Consider the following 17,346-nt stretch of genomic DNA (forward strand, 5'->3'; position numbering starts at 1 on the left):
CCATGAAGTATTTTCTCTTTGAAAAAAATGTGTATACCCTGGTTCAGTCCTAGACCTAAAAATAACTATCAATTCATTATCAATTAGTGCCTCTAGTGGGCAGATTATGGTCTCTAATATCATTTATCACATCTAAGAAATAACATTTCTTAGATAAGTGGCTGATTCTAGGTCTGGGGCAGGAAATATACAAGATGAGCAATTAAGCATCTTACCAAAAGTTATATCAAAAGAGATTTTGAGGCAGCTTGAATTAGCTAGCAATACAACCTGAGTATTGACAAGAATAATAGCAGCAGTGGATTGCAATATATCAAGCATGTATAAATCAATGAGGTCACAGTAATACTAATAAAAGATTTTTTTAATGGTGCTGGTAAAACAACTGATGATTATGGAAACTAGTATATAAAGGAGAAGAATCAAGAACATTTGGTCCCTCAGCAGAATGCATATCCTGTGTCTCTGAGTCACCAGATACTTGATGAGGGCAAGTTTCTCTCTACAGAAGTATTCCACCTATTAGATGAAAGAGAAATGATGGAATCAGAACATGATTTTGCAACCCCAAATAAAGTGATGGATCCAGACAACGATCACTGATGACAGTTAACATTAAAACATGAGAAACAACCTAATATGTCTTTTGATGGAAATATACACCACCATCTATGAAGTATTTGTGCCAAAAAATGGAATCTGGACTTGATTAAATATTTAGACTTAATTACCATGAAATGCAGGAGACAGAACAATATTAAATGACACTACATGGATGCAATCAGCAAAATCCAAAACTTGAGAAATTTTACAGGTCATAAGATCCAGCTTTTTCAATAAATACATTACAAAGAAAAATAAAGAGGGAAAGAGGGAAACATATAGATTTAAAAATGACTCAAGAGACACATCAATCATTTGTAATGTATGGTTCTTATTTATGTTATAATTTTTAAAAACCCTGTAAAAATTATTTGAGACAACTTGAACACTAACTGGATCTTTGGAGATATTGAGGAATTAATGTTTACTTTATTTTTGATGTGTTAATAGTATGGTGTTTTAAAAAATCCTTTTAGAGCTCATACAGAACTATTTACAGATAAATCATATTGTTATGTCTAGGACTTTCCCTATGCTAATCTAGTAGCGTGTGAGTGGGGAGGGGTCCAGGTAGGCAGAGATGAATAAGTTTGGTCATGAGTTAGTAAATGTGGAAGTTGGGTGATGCATATGTGGGGGTTATTATACTATTCTTTTTGCTTTTGTATATGTTTGAAATGTCTCATAGTAAAACAGTTAAAGACAGTGTAACACAGAGAGGGAAACAATTTAACCCAGAGAATAGATAGTGGTAACTTCAGGCCCAGAGGGAAGAATGCGTTTCTGGACCTCTCAAATCATAAGTGACCAAATGGTCTGCCTTTGCTGGCATCCTTGCTTAGGAAAGTTGTCTTTGACAATATATTTCATTCTGCAGTTCAGTATTATTATTCTAATTTTCTAAAAATTGGTGTTTGCGACAGCCCTGGGCAAACCCCACAGGCACTGTTAATCAAGTTTGCTAAACTGCTACAAGTCTTGGGTTCATTGATTCCTCTGGATTCTGTTCAGTGCTATTGATTACTGCCTGCTCCTTTGTGGTCTGTGACCTTCCTAAATGCCCCATGGCCTGTGTTTCCTGTCTCTCAAGGAGCTCACATTTTCCTTTCTGCAGGAAATGAATGCAGTGTGATACCTAATAAAATCTACTTAGCAACAATAGGTTAAAGTTTGGCTCCTCCTGCAGAAGAGTTAAGTCTTGTCTGCTTTCAGCACCACTTTCCCTGTGGTACTTAGCCAGACTTGTTAAAGATTATCAGAGCAATTGGTTTGCAAGCTGCCCCTGATAACCCTGGCTCTAGCCTCAGAGGTGACCTTTCTCCATGCTGGATTATTTATTTGTATCCTGCAACCTCACTAGGGAAGTGTGTTTTTGCCTCCAAATAAAGATTACTGTCTCCCATTATGACCTCAAAATATTTCCCTGCATATGGCTCTCCACTGGGATATTTGCTAAAGTTTGCTTACTTTTTATTTTAGTTGCTTGAGATTGTTTCATTCCTAAAGTGCCAGGGGCATCTCTTTGGGGATTGACTGTACCCAGTAAATAAGTTAAACAATATATGCCAAAACAGTGGGTGTAATTTTCAAAGATAAGTTCCAGTAGTCTTAGGAACAATGGATAATAGCACTGACCAAGGTAAAGAGGACAGAATATATTTTAGGATTTGGAACTAGTGTTGCTTAGTGGTTAGGATCATGGCCATTGTCAGGCCTGACCTGGGTTTAGATATCAGCTCTATCATAGCAGTGTGATTTTGAAGAACCAGGTAACCTTGCAAGCTTCAGTTTCATTAACTGGGTTATAGTAGTTATATCAGGGGGGTGCTGTATTATGTGTATGCTTGACACAGTGAATGTTCATTACATAGTAGTTATTCATATATTATTTAAAAATTTAATCACAATATATAGTAATACTTCTTTTTTTGGTAGGGGGTAGGTTATGAACTCATTTTTAATATGAAAACAGTTTCCTCCAATAGTTGGTACTATACATTGAGGGTCATGACTCATTCTTTCAATTCTCAAATATACACAAGTACTTAGGCCCTGGTGAGAACCATTCATGACTCTTACAACATGATTCTACATCCTCCCTCCATCCATGGATGGTGTCAGAAGCGAAAAAAAAAGTCTGCGAGAGACATGCACATCTCTTCTGGCTTCCAGAACTAGAGCCAGAGGAAGCTCCTCCTTCTGACTGACTGCAGGAAGGTCTTCAATCAAGAGGGTGTCTGAGTTTCCACTTGGCTCTGCTGAGCTACAGCTGTGGCTGCTAACTCCAGGGTCACCACACCTAGCATATTTGAATCACCTCCTTCAAGGCCTTCAGCCCCTCCATGCTTCTGTCCTTCACGGCCATAGCAAGGAGGACTGCACCATTTCCAGCTTCTTGAGACACAAACATTACCATGTTTTTGAAAAGAAGTCAATGAGAGATTCATCCTGCCTGAGAACTTTAGTAGTGAGCACAGGTTTGCTGATTCACTGGCCACATTGTTGGGCTCCAGGGAAACCAGGGAACCCATCTTCCCCAACTGGTTTACCACCACCAGAATGTGACTGCTGAAGGCTATGCAGACCACCTGGGTGGGGACCCTAGGCACCACTTCAGTCTTCTGTGTTGATGTCACCAAGGGTTTTTCTTCCATGGCTGGGTCTCTTCAATGGCACCTGGAATTTTCTGGATTCCTTGATTAGACACACTTATACTGACAGTCCTGCAAGACTGAATGTGACTATTATCAGCAAGTAAAACTGCTTTGTAAAAATCATAAAACACAGCATGAATGTGCATGTACCTTCATAACTATAATAAAGATATTGACAATCTCCAGACACTGGATCCATCATTACTTCTCTTTTTCAGAAGTGGCTATTGAAGGCAACTTCAAGGGACTTCCATGGGTCCTTGCTCCACTTCTTACTCTGGAGAAAGCAGAGAGTAGAGTAAGGCCTTTGCAGTGCTCAGAGGAGAGTGAGCTTGCTGTTTTTCACATATATAATTGCTACTGAACAATGGTAAGAAGGACATTGATTTTTGTGGATTTTCTGGTAATGTGTGGGCTTCCAAAAGTTTCTATCAGCCTAAAATAATCCTGAATTTCTTCAGATGCTTCTGGGTTTTGTGTTTTGTTTTTCTGGGGTCTCAGAAATGAAGTATGTTGCATGTGAAGGTATAGTTTAGGTCAGTGGGAAATCTTCCATCAGACTAAGATAATAGAGATGAGTGTGCAAAGGCACCTTGCTTGATCAGACTTTCTCTGCAGAAGTATAACTCTGTTAAAATAATGTAAGCATTAATAATATAGTATCACTCCTTAACTAACTATAGCTGCAAGTTATTCACTTAGAGTGAAGAAAGTATTTGAAGCAAAATTTACAGAAATCTATAATTTTTTTGAGGCTTATGTTATTTCCCTGGGTATTTATTTCCCAGACCATTCTTCTCTTCTTTGACCAGGAGCCCCTTGCTGACTTTGTTAGAGTAGATAGCTAGATATTAATGAAGGAAGGGAGCAAAGGAAATCAGACATTATAAAGCATAATAAACTAGACAGCATGAACTTATTTCATTAGGAAGTTACAGCTTCACACACTGCCCACGACATCCCCTGCCCTCAGGACCCAAGCCCCCTAAGTGGGCATACCAGGGGAGGAATAAAAACAGAAAAATTTTTCTGCTGGATGCATGCTCTGTAGAAGCCAAGAAGGCCACTATAGAGACCTGTCTGTCTAGTCCAGGAAAAAGATTGGATTGGATAAGGGACACAGTACCCCAGAAGATCTTGGAAATAGATTGGTTAGAGGGTGGACCAATCAGAAGCCCAAAAAAGCTTGGGAAGTTGATTGGTTAGTTTGAAAAAGTTCCTGGTTTGTCCTAAGCCAGAGATAACATAATCAGCCTAAGGAAGAAGCTGTCTCTCTATCTCTCTCTCCCACCCTCTTCTTTGTAACATAGGCTTGCTGCCTTCCTTCACACATTTAGTATCAACCATGTGGCCCTAGCAGCAGCTAAGACCAAGTGTGGGCCTGGGCATAGCACCAACCTGAGTGCAACTGGGAACAGACTAAGCTAGCAATATGGGGACAAGCTGAACTGGACTGAACAAATGGCACAGAACTTTTGGACCTTGTCCTTTGTACTGGTCTTGATAAAGACAAGATTGGACTTCTTCCATGATGGGATGGATGGAGGTAGAACACTGGGAACCCAGGGGCAGTCCTTTGATTTTGCTTCTACAATGAATCTTACCAGGAAACTTCAATCTCTCATGCATGAGTCTACCAGAATGCTTTCCTTGCAACTCCTTGAGAGAACATGATTACCACCACCAAAACTTGACAGTTTTTATCTGCATTGAGCAGATCTTGACTACATTTTGAAGTTCTTTGAAGTGTGTCTGGGTTTGAGTCAAATAGATCTACTTACTATAAAAATGACAACAACAGTAACAAAACACAAAAAATATCTCCAATCACCTTTTATTTCAGGTACATGAGAAAAGTATAAAACATATTGCCTCAATCTATTCTTTTTTACCCCATAGGCATAACACCTTCAAATGGTTTGTTATCTTTCTGGAAAAAAATTTAACCTCCCACTGCATTTTCCCCCACTGTGCATCTATATCTATAAGCACACACCCACACCCTAACCATTACACAAAAATAACACAGAACTTTAGTCTTTTCTGGCATTTTTTAAACGTGTTAAGGTAAGAAATTATTTAAACTTGTGAAGAATTTCTGTGAGTTTATCTTAGCCAAACTGTCAACAATTGCTAGGAAGCCTAAACCTCAACAGATTGAGATAATGCTCTGGAGATTGGCAGTTCTGCGCTTTGTTTTATGCATTATGATCAAAAGAGGAGACTTAGGTGGGTTACATGAAATCCATTGGTTATAGATTAGGGAGGTAGGAAAAAGCAAAGAGGGGCAACCTCTGGGACTGGATAAAAAGTAAAATGATAAACATATACTTCTTTTACTTAGGTGGGTACAAGATAGTTAACAGTCAACAATTAACATGATAACAATGAGAGGATTTGTAGTCTCCACAGAGCAGTGCCTATGCTTTGAGGAGTCTGGAAAAAGGAAAATTACTTTGACATTCCAATGATATGTTATCATAAATGCAAAAAGACAATAGAAAGGCTCAGTTAAGGTAAAGATTGACCTTTGTCAGAGAAGATACCAACCTAGGACATGACTACCCGCCATAAACTTTTTGTTAAAAGGTTTTAATTTCAGATCATCTTTTATGGTTATTTTAGTTCTCTGAGCTTGCAAGGCCACCATGCAGGCCTTCCTTGAGCATGTGGCCCCTTTTTGTCCACAAATGTATAGGGTTTAGATTATAGTTTTAATGAAGAAATTGTTTCTGAAGGTTGCACAGTCATTTCTACTGATGCAAGTCAGCAACTTGTTGGATGGAGACAGATTTTTTTTTTTTTAATTCAGAAAGTTATCTTTGGTAGGTTTCAAGTTTTTCTCTTCTGGAGTCCTTATTAGTTTAAATCACTTCCAAGTTTCTAAAAAAAAATTAAAATCCTGCTGTATGAAAAACATACGATTTTAGAAGCAAGTGAAAAAGAAAAGTTCCTGTATTTGTCTCCAAAGACAGATATTCTATACATCTGGCCAACTCCACCATGGTTGCATTGATTCTAGTATTTTCCTGGGAGGAATGGCAGAAATGAGAATAAGTCATGATTTAGATAAAGTCCTTATTAACAAGCCCAATTGGCTTCTTCAAGGCATTGGAGGAGAAAGTCTAAGGGCAACATCTTGATTAAGTATATTTAACTGATAACGGAAAACTCAGTCTAAAATGGCCCACAGTTCCCCCCTTCCCCACTGGGGCTTCCCCTTCCTGCACCTTGCCACTTTCTTACATACACCAAACTAGATAGGTTAGCCCTGCACTCCTACCACAAAGTAGGCGGAAGCATGTACAATATATAACTTTTTGCCTGATTGTGTTTGGGGCTCAGACTTTGGACTTAGAGTCCTCTGGGCCCTCCGGCATACAATAAACCTCTTGAACCCCAAGCCTCTGAGTGTCACTTGGTCTTTTTGTAAGGTGAATCTCTCCAGTTCAGCAACATTTTTTTGGTTCCCTGACAAGCCCAACTGGAGTCACAGAGGAGAAGACACTCCCTGCCCTGATTTGGCAGTCTCCGATCTGGCTGCCTCCACTCTGCCCTGCACTGCGGTCCCCACCGAACTCAAGGAGGTGAGGCAGGACAAGACCAGGACCAGGGCATTGGACACGGTAAAGCCCCGGGGCCCCAACAAAGTTAGGCCTGCCCGAGCGGGTGGAAGGGGAGCCTGATCACCTCCTAAGGACTTCTAGTGGTCTCCAGGTAGGGTTAACCAGGGAGGGAATGTAATAACCTCTGAATGACTGTGAAAATGACTGTGAGAGTGAATATGTCTATGATCCCACTGCTCTAGCCAAGGGAATGAGTGGGCCATAATGACATAACGGTGACTCAGTTTCAGCTGACCAGGCCTGGGGATTATACGGGAGCACCTTAGTCAAGGCCTAAGTCGCCTCAAGGCAGTGGTAGGACTGGCTTTTGAAAGGTCCCTCCAGGGACTCTCCCACCCTTTGTCTGTATGCAACACCGTACATGGGAACATAGGAGGACATCAGGGAAAGCCCGCTGTCCTAGACTGTATGCTGAAAAACTTTGAGAAGGGCTTTTTAGGGGACTATAGCAACAAAATGACTCCTAGCACTCTGCACTTTGTGTGAACCTGAATGGACCACCTTCGGGGTTGGTTGGCCCTCGGGGGAACTTTGGATGTCCCCACAATCTGCCACATCTGGCATGTTGTCACCAGAAACCCCGGACACCCAGACCAGTTTCCTTATATAGATTCCTGGTTAGAAATAGTGCAGACTCTCCCTCCTTGGGTACAGTTCTGCACCAAAAGGCAGGGAGAGGCTAAGGTCTTTGTTGCTCAGCCTGAAGGAAAATAGACCCCTCAAGATTTTGTGGGAGACCAAGAAGATGAGCCTCCCATCGGGCCACCCCCCCATCTCAGAAAGTCTCGAGAACCTCCGGACCCTCGGGTGCCAGATGTTAATACTTCACCACTGTGTGTGTCACCTCCACCCCAAGGAAGAGAAGGCCCTCTCACACCGGGATTGGCTGGGAGACTTCACCCACTCCAAGGAGCCCTCCAGATGCCATAAAGTCTCAAGAACCAGAAAGGCTGAATGACGATAGTACAGTGGAACCTGGCCACTCTGTGATGTACTACCAGCCCTTCTCCACCACTGACTTCCTCAATAGGAAGCATAACACCCTGCCATATTTCAAGAAGCCACAGGCCATGATAGACCTCATGGAATCCCTCTTCCAGGCACATCAGACAGCCTGGGAAGATTTCCAGCAGCTCCTCTGTACCCTGTTCAACACAGAAGAGAGGCATCGGATTATTGGGGGGGGGGCATCAATGCCTAGAAGATAATGCACCCACAGAGGTGAAAAATCTAGCAGGCTGGGCTCTAAGGGAAGCCCCCAAGGAGCACCCAAACTGGGATTTTACCACTGAGAAAGGCAAGGGCCACATCTGGTGTTACCAGGAGGCAATACTCCATGGAATTCAAAGGGGGGCAAAAAACGAATGAACATGGCCCAAATCTCCTCAGTAACACAACAGCCAGGGGAAACCACAGGGACTGTTATGAGAGGCTCTTCGAGGCATACCGGATCTACACGCCCTTTGATCCCAAGGCACCAGAGAACCAGCAAATGGTCAACACTGCCTTCCTAGCACAGGCTGACCCTGACATCTAGAGGAAACTCCAGAAACAGGAGGGTTTCACTGGCATAAATATCACTCAATTGATAGAAATAGCCAACAAAGTCTACATGAACAGAGAAGCTGCCACCGAGCAGGAAACTGACAAGATGAAGAAGAAAGTTAGCTTCCTAGCAGTGCCCTCAGAGAGGAGGGATCAAGAGGGGGGAAATTGACAGACCCCACTGGCAGCACACCAGTGTGCCTATTGCAAGGAGCCTGGGCACTGGGAAAATGAGTGTCCCAATAAAGGAAAACCTCAGAAACTTAGCAAGTATCAAGGGGAGCCACAGGAAGGCAACCTTATTGGTTTAGCCAGCATAGGCTCTGACTGAAGGGGGCCAAGTTTGATATTCCTTGGCCCCCACGAGCCCATGGTCATGATGAATGTCGGGGGCCAAAATGTGACTTTTATGGTAGACACCAGAGCAGAACACTTGGTTATCACTACACCTGTGTCCCCCCCGCCCCCCCGAAGGGAGGAAGACAACCACAATACTTGGATCAACCAGGAACCGGGCCATCCAGAAATCATTCTGCCAAGCTCGCTTGTGTGAACTCGGGCGCCGTTGGTTAAGCCATGAGTTCCTATACATGCCTGAATGCCCCATCCCTCTCCTAGGCCTAAATCTCCTCTCTAAGCTAGGGGCCCAGATCACCTTTGGAGCAGGAGGGGCTACCACCCTGTAGCTACACCCCGGTAGTGAAGACTCTGCACCCTCATTATGGCGGTCGTTACCCCAAAAGAGGAAGAGTGGAGGCTGTTCAGCACTCCGGAACAGAGTGAAACTCCCCCCCCCCTGGGTTCCGGGCAGAATCTTCTCTTGTCCAGGATGAAGATAATGCTCCTGACTTGCCCTCAACAGGGCCCCAGTGATAGTTGAGCTAACACCCGGAGCTCACCTGCAGAGGCAAAAGCAGTATCCCATCCCTTGGGTATCCGAGACCACCTAGTCAAGCTCAGGGACTCTGGTATCTTGGTTGAATGCCAGTCAGCTTGGAACACTCCCCTGATGCCTGTCAAAAAACCTGGGGGTGGATACCTGCCAGTGCAGGACCTCCTGGCTATGAACAAAGTAACTGCCTGCTTGCATCCAGTGGTTCCAAACCCATACACCCTCCTCAGCCAGGTCCCTGGCACCGCCACATGGTTCACCTGCCTGGACCTAAAGGATGCCTTCTTCTGCCTTCAGCTTGCAAAATGGGCCAAAGAAGAAGGGGCTACCCTCACAGTACAGAGCTGGTGGCAACTACTGGATAGCTGCATCATAGTCCTGGTAACCCTCGGGCCTCACCTGGTATCTGAGTACCATCAGCTCACTCATCTTGGAAAAACTGCACTGGTAGCCCTTCTGAAAAAACAGTATTACATCAGCCACCTGATGGTGCTGTGCCAAGCAGTAAGGGAATGGTGTGCTACCTGTGCCAGGAACAATGTGCATTCCATGCTTAGGCCTTCTCCTGGAGTCCAGAGAACAGGAAAGGCTCCTTTTGAGGACCTAGAGATAAATTTCACAAAGGTCCTGCCCAGTTGCAGGTACAAGTATCCCCTGGTTTTAGTTTGCACATACTCAGGAAGGGCCAAAGCATTTCCCACCAGGACTGAAAGAAGCAGAGAAGTCACAAAGGCCCTCCTACAGGAGGTCATCCCTACATTCAGCCTACTGCTGAGCATCCATAGTGACAACGGACTGGTCTTCGTAGCTGAAATCATCCAGACCCTGTTGAAGGCCCTCAACATATCATGGAAACTCCACACTGCATATTGGCCTCAGAGCTCAGGGAAAGTAGAGTGCATGAACTATACCATTAAGGGAACATTAGCCAAATACAGCCAGGAAATCAGTCTCTCCTGGGTAGATCTACTGCCCTTGGCTCTGCTACGTACCTGTTGCATGCCTGGACAGTTTGGCTTTTTCCCTTTTGAATTTGTATATGGAAGGCCTCCCCCAAGTTTAGGAAGCATCCTGGGAGACCTACATCAAGTAGGTGACCAAAGCCTGACAGAACAACTCCAGGCCCTGGGAACTACCCTGTCAGAACTATAGCAATACACATTTGAAAGGGCCCCCATCCCTCTAGGGACCCCGGTCCATCCATTCTGGTCTGGAGGCCTAGTATGTGTCAAGGACTGGTGAAAGGAACCCTTCGGGCCACATTGGACAGAACCCCACACTGTAGTTTTAACCACCACCACTGCTCTTAAAGTTACTGGTGTCACCCTGTGGGTCCATCATTCCAGAGTCAAGAAAGCCCAGGACATTCCTGAGGAGGAGTGCTCAGATGTTTGAAAAGCCAGCCCGGGCCCAGGTGACCCCCTCAAGATCCAGCTGAGGTGGGCAGCTACCTGATGAGCACAGGAGACCTCTGGTTCCTGGTTTGCAGCCGTTTTCATCACCCTGATCCTTGGACTTGGACTTGCTGCAACTGCCCCTCCTAACTGGACCTTAAAATTTTGTCTCCCCCCTAACCACAGTCAAGGTCTTAGCTTCACAAGGGTATTTGCCACTAGATGACTTTAATGATGCCCTCTGAGGCTCGCCACCTCCAGGGCATCAAAGGGGGATATGATAAGGGAAAACTCAGTCTAAAATGACCTACAGTTGCCCCCCAGGGCTTCCACTTCCTGCACCTTCACACTTTCCCATGCAGGCCAAACTAGATAGCTTAGCCCCGCCTTCCTACCACAATGTAGGTGGAAGCATGTATGGTATATAACTCCTTGTCTGGTTGTGTTCAGGGCTTATACTTTGGACTTGGACTCCTCTGGGCCCATCGGCATAAAATAAACCTCCTGAATCCCAAGCCTCCGAGTGCCACTTGGTCTTTCCGTAAGGTGAACATCTCTGGTTCTGCAACATAACTAAAGCGAGAGTTGTGTATAAATATTATTATGTGTCATTACTCATTTTGTCCTTTAGCACAACAGAAAATAAATAGTGTATATTGTGTCTGCTAGCCCACCTGGAATGGAATTCCCTTAGTGTAGGTAATACCAGAAGTTGGGCTGCCTTGTCCCTGAAAAATTATGAAGTAGATAAAGTTTATTCTTGCTACCATCTTACCTTACTTCAGGCTCAATCCTGTGGCTAATTCCCAAGGGTCTCCTTGCTGTCAGTTAATAATAGCTTTTAATGCTGTTATTCTTCTCAGAGTTTTGGATTTTAATAAGGCCCCCAGAGATTAAAATGCTTCCAGAACCAAAAGAGTGAATCTCTAATGGTGGAATTTTAGATATTTGTGACAGGCATTGTGGGAGCTTTTCATGAAAACCTCTCAGAAGACACACACCTTGACAGCCTTCAACTGCGCTGACTTGGTATGGTTGGCCCGGTACAGGAGTACAGAATTGTGAATTAATCAGCAATGAAATAATGAATTTTACTGAAAAGAAAACATTTAACTTTGCTAATTATAGCCTAATGTTTTAATCAGTGTTTAATCAGTGAAGATGTGGTAACATTAGAGGCACTTCCAGCTAGGAAAATGATGCGGTATCTTAGGGAGATTCTTTCAAGTGCTGGTGCAGTAGAGGATGGGAGACTGTTGGGATGGAAATGCTTAGCCATCTGTGCTCCAGGTCTTAGTTCCTTGCTGAAAAAAGCCCTCACACAACACAGAATAGACTTCAACTATAGGTATGAAATGATAATAAACCTCTCACTGAACTCTTGTTCCCAAATACATTTTGTACGTGGACAGAAAAAGATTCCAGTATATTCTTCTCACCAGGGTCCAGCAGAAGAGGGTGTGAACTCCAGCTCTTTATCTGAAGCTATCACTCTTTTTCCCCCTCCCCCTACTAAGTAAACAGTGCAGCTTTACCCACAATTTAGATATCAGAGACTGTCAGGATTTTCTGGCTGTGGAACTTGGGAGTTCTTATATTTCTTAAAAAATGTGGAAAGATGGATTTGCGAAATTGCTGGAAATGGAAATGAAGAAAGATATCAACTCCCACAATATAATTAATCCTTGTGATTCTCCCCCAGAGGCCTAACATGACTTTTTTTTTAGTAATGGAAATTTAGTGTTGTTTTCTAAAATTTTTATTTTTGGTTGTCATTATTCATACTTAACTACTTGAGGCAAGTATTATGGAAGAGAGAAACTATTGTAAACAGGTTTGTGGTACAGAGGAAGGAAGGGCTTTAAAATTGTGTCCACTGAGAAAAAGCACAGAACAGCTGTGCAGGGCTCTACCTTAGAACTGTAAACACACTGCCCTTCCTGTCAATCAAGCATTACAAATTCTACTTTATAGCTTTTGGAAAGCTATCTGCAATTTTTTTCCATGTTGAATGCTGCAGTTTGAAGTCTTCCTCTGGAGAAATTTTCCAGGTCAAAAGTTGAAGTATAAGAATATTGAAAGCAATATAAAATCTTATGCATGTAAATATATATATTTGCTTTCATCTTTGTAATCAGGGATGGTGACCTCTACATTTGGAAGTAGAGGAAAACCTCAAAAGGAGAAGATTGAAATGCAAGAGGGATGAGGAGATGACTGCAGGGTCTCCCAAACACTTAAAATGGGCTGCATTCTCCACTTCTGTATGATGTTTCTACAGGCATCTAAGAAATCACAAAGTCTGACTGTTGTCTGTTTTCACTTTTCCATGGTGGGGTGCAAAAGCTCTGGACAGAAGACCTGGTGTAAGTTCAGCAATTCCATTTGCTATGCCTTCTAGAGTGAATATCTTCAAGCACGGGATTCATTGCCTCTCCACATTTTGTGAAAGTTTTTTTGTTTTTTGTTTTTGTAAATTGAAAAACACTATTGGGGGTATTAGAATGATGGAAAAGCTATTCTGGTGAATTTAACACAACATGCATCAATGAAACTAGAATATATTATTAAATGCAATAGTAAGGGCTCAGAATAGAAATGAGTGAGACTGTGTTGTACACAAAGAAAAGGAAGTACCCTGGCCTGCATGGCTCAATGGTTGACTGTTGACCTATGATCCAGGAGGTCATAGTTTGATTCCTGGTCAGGGCACATGCCTGGGTTTCAGGCTCAATATCCAGTAGGGGGTTTTTAGGAGGCAGCCACCCCATGACTCTCATCATTAATGTTTCTATCTCTCTCTCCCTCTCCTTCCTCTCTCTGAAATCAATAAAAACATATTAAAAAAAAGGAAAACAACTCTTTTTTTTTCTTGATAAACTGATTACTGTTAAACTAGTGCATAACTGTAAAGTTGATATAATCATAATTTAAAAAAGTCATTGAAAAATTCTATCATGGTAGAATGTAGGTGCTCAGGTAGAAATGATGATAACAATGATAGCTGGCACTCAGGAAACATTTCGTATATCTAGAGAGAAATGTTGAAAGGATGAATCTATCCTAGAAAGCCTACCTGATACATAGAAACAAACCCAAAAAGGCAGCCAAAATAAAAAAAGCCCCAATTGAAAGAACAAGAGAAGTCTCCTGAAAAAAGAGCTAAATGAAATAGAGATAAGCAATCTATCAGATATAGAGTTTAGAATACTGATTATAAGTATACTCAACAGTATGAAAAAAGATATGAAAACTGTGAAGGAAATTAAGAATTACAGCAGAAATAAAGAATACATTGGAAGGAATAAAGAGCAGATTGGAGGAAGCTGAGGATCTGATCAGTGAGTTAGAAGACAGGGTAGAAAAAATCACTCCATCAGAGATCCAAAAAGAAAAAAAGAATTAAAAAACTGGAGGACAGTCTAAGGGAGCTACGGGACAACATGAAATGTAACAATATTCACATCATATTCACATCTAACACTGCAACTTAAAGTATTAGAAAGCTCCCCTGTGAAGCTGTCTGGACTAGGGCTTTTATTTGCTGGGAGATTTTTTTATTACTGCTTCAATTTTATCCATTGTTATTAGCCTATTCAGGTTTTCTGATTCTTCCTGATTCAGTTTTACATGATCTCACTCATATGTGGAATCTAATAAACAAAACAGACTGAGGAACAAAATAGATCCAGAGGAGGTCGAAAGTAAGCAAGGGTTAGAGAAACTGTTTGAAAAAATAATGGCAGAAAACTTCCCTAACCTGGTGATGAAAATAGTCACACAAGTTCAGGAGGCACAGAGGGGCCCAAGCAAGTAGAACTGAAAGGGGCCCATGCCCAGGCATATCATAATTAAAATGCTAAAAATTCAAGACAAAGAGAGAATCTTAAAGGCAGCAAGATAAAAGCAATCTGTTACCTGCAAAGGAGCTCCCATAAGGCTGTCAGCTGACTTCTCATCAAAAACTTTACAAGACAGAAGGGAATGGCATGAATTATTCAAGGTAATGCAAAACAAGTATCTGAAACCAAGACGACTCTATCCAGCAATGCTATCATTCAAAATAGATGGTGAAATAAAGACCTTCCCAGACAAAAACAGGCTAAAAGACTTTATCACCAGCAAACCATCATTGCAGGAAATGTTAAAGGGACTGCTAAAATAATAAGAAACAGAGAGAGAAACATAGGCATAAAGAATTAAAATGTCAATAAATAAGGATCTATCAATAATAACCTTAAGGACTTTTAGGGAGAAATCAACAGCAATACAGTCACAGCTGTAGACTTTAACACTCCACTGACTTCACTGGATAGATCTTCCAGACAAAAAGTCAACACAGAAACAGTGACTAGCCTGGCCGGACATGGCTCAGCAGTTGAGCATCGAACTAGGATCCAGGCAATCGGGGTTCGATTCCCAGTCAGGGCACATGCCCAGGTTGCGGGCTAGTTGATCAATGACTCTCATCATTGATGTTTCTCTCTCTCCCTCTCCTTTCCTCTCTCTGAAATCAATAAAGATATATTTAAAGAAAAACAAAAAATACCAGTGACTAAATAGCACACTAGATCAGATGAATTTAATTGATATTTGCAGAATATTTCACCCCAAAGCTGCAGAATATACATTCCTCTCAAGTGCACATGGGTCATGCTCAAAGACAGACCACATGTTAGAACACAAAACAAGTCTCTACAAGTTCAAAAAGGTTGAAATCATATCAAGTATCTCAGATCACAATGGCATGAAATTAGAAATCAACTACAGTAAAAACACTCTGAAACCAAGACGACACATGGATGTTAAATAGCATGTTATTAAACAATGAATGGGTAACCAAAGAGATCAAGAAAGAAATCAAAAACTTCCTGGAAACAAATGAAAATGAACACACAACAACCCAAAATTTATGGGACACAGCAAAAGCAGTCCTAAGAAGGAAATTCATAGCACTGCATGCCTAGCTCAAAAAGCAAGAAAAATTTTTAGTAAACTATCTAATCCTGCAACTTAAATAATTAGAAAGCTCCCTTGTGAAGCTGTCCGGACCACACCTTTTATTTGATGGGAGTTTTTTTTTAAATTTTATTACTGCTTCAATTTCATCCATTGTTATTAGCCTATTTAGGTTTTCTGATTCTTCCTGATTCAGTTTTACATGATCTCACTCATATGTGGAATCTAATAAACAAAACAGACTGAGGAACAAAATAGATCCAGAGATAGAAGCATGAACCAGAGTGAGAATCTTAGTGGGAAGGTGGTGTTGGGGCAGTGGGTGAGGAGAGGTTAATTAAAGAATTTATATGCATCTATGCATAACCCATGGACACAGACGATAATGTGGTAAAAGGCTGAGGAGGGTGGCAGATGTGGGGTGGAGGGGATCAATGGGGGAATAAAGAGATATCTGTAATACTTTCAACAATAAAGGTAAATTAAAAAAAAAAAAAGAGTACTCTAGTTAGAGAGATCCAGTTTGTGAACAACTGTACATCAAAGTCACCAACATTATCTCAAAAAGAAGTCTCTCAGGGGAAAGTTACAAAGTTACATATATTGAAATACATGTTTCAATGTATTTGTCAACGGCTCCATGAAGACAAAAAGGCATCTGTGCAAACTGAGGTGGACTTAACAGTAAGATTGATGAAATGATCATGATTTAACATAGATTCCATTGAAAACAAATATCTGAGCCCTCACAATTCACATATAAGGGGATGGGTATATAAAGATAAACATATTGGGGATTCTTTATATATATAATCTTTACTGATTTCAGAGAGAGGGGAAGGGAAAGGGAGAGAGAGATAGCAGCATCAATGATGAGAGAGTTATCATTGATCAGCTGCCTCCTGCAATGATGAGAGAGTCATTGATCAGCTGCCTCCTGCATGCCCCCGATTGGGGATCAAGCCCACAACATGGGCAGGTGCCCTGACCAGAATTGAACAGTGATCTCCTGGATCCTAGGAGATCCTAGGATCAATGCTCAAACACTGAACCATGTCTGGCCAGGCCATATTGGGAATTCTTACAATTTAACTGGGAGGTAAAGATATAAACAACTAAAATAAGATGTATAAATAAGAAAATATGGGATTTAAGCCTGAATTTGAATCCCTATTCTAATTTGTGTAATCTTGGGCAAGTTATACTTACTTTCTAAAAGTCTTAATGTTATTATCTAGCAAATGGAATAAAAATAGTATCTATTTCAATAGTTTATTATGAAGATTTAATAGTGCAGTGCATGTCAAATACTCAGCCTATTAGCACCCAATGTACTTGAGCCATTATTATTATTACTATCTTCATAGTTATTTATTATTTATGAATAATATGATATGGGTAAAAAGGTTCAAAAAGCACAAACTTGGAGTTATAAAGTAAATAAGTCATGGGATATAAAGTACAGCATGGTCACTATAGTTAATAATAATCTGTCACTATTTAAAAGTTGCTGAGAGTAGATATTAAATAAGAAAAACGTTTTTACTATGTATGGTGATAGATGATTTTGCAATATATACAAATATTGAATCATTATATTGTATAGCTGAAATATGATGTTATATGTCAATTATACCTCAATAAAAAGAACACATAAATATATATATTATATA

The 17,346-nt window shown here is 41.4% G+C and overlaps 1 pseudogene; it reads right to left on the reverse strand.

Annotated features, from left to right (window-relative positions):
• Nucleotides 1–2,893: 2,893 nt before the first annotated feature.
• Nucleotides 2,894–3,257, reverse strand: LOC107525087 (proteasome assembly chaperone 3 pseudogene; annotated as a pseudogene).
• Nucleotides 3,258–17,346: the final 14,089 nt, after the last annotated feature.

Source organism: Miniopterus natalensis, chromosome 1 (assembly GCF_054644295.1).
Source record: "Miniopterus natalensis isolate mMinNat1 chromosome 1, mMinNat1.hap1, whole genome shotgun sequence".
NCBI classification, from domain to species: domain Eukaryota; kingdom Metazoa; phylum Chordata; class Mammalia; order Chiroptera; family Miniopteridae; genus Miniopterus; species Miniopterus natalensis.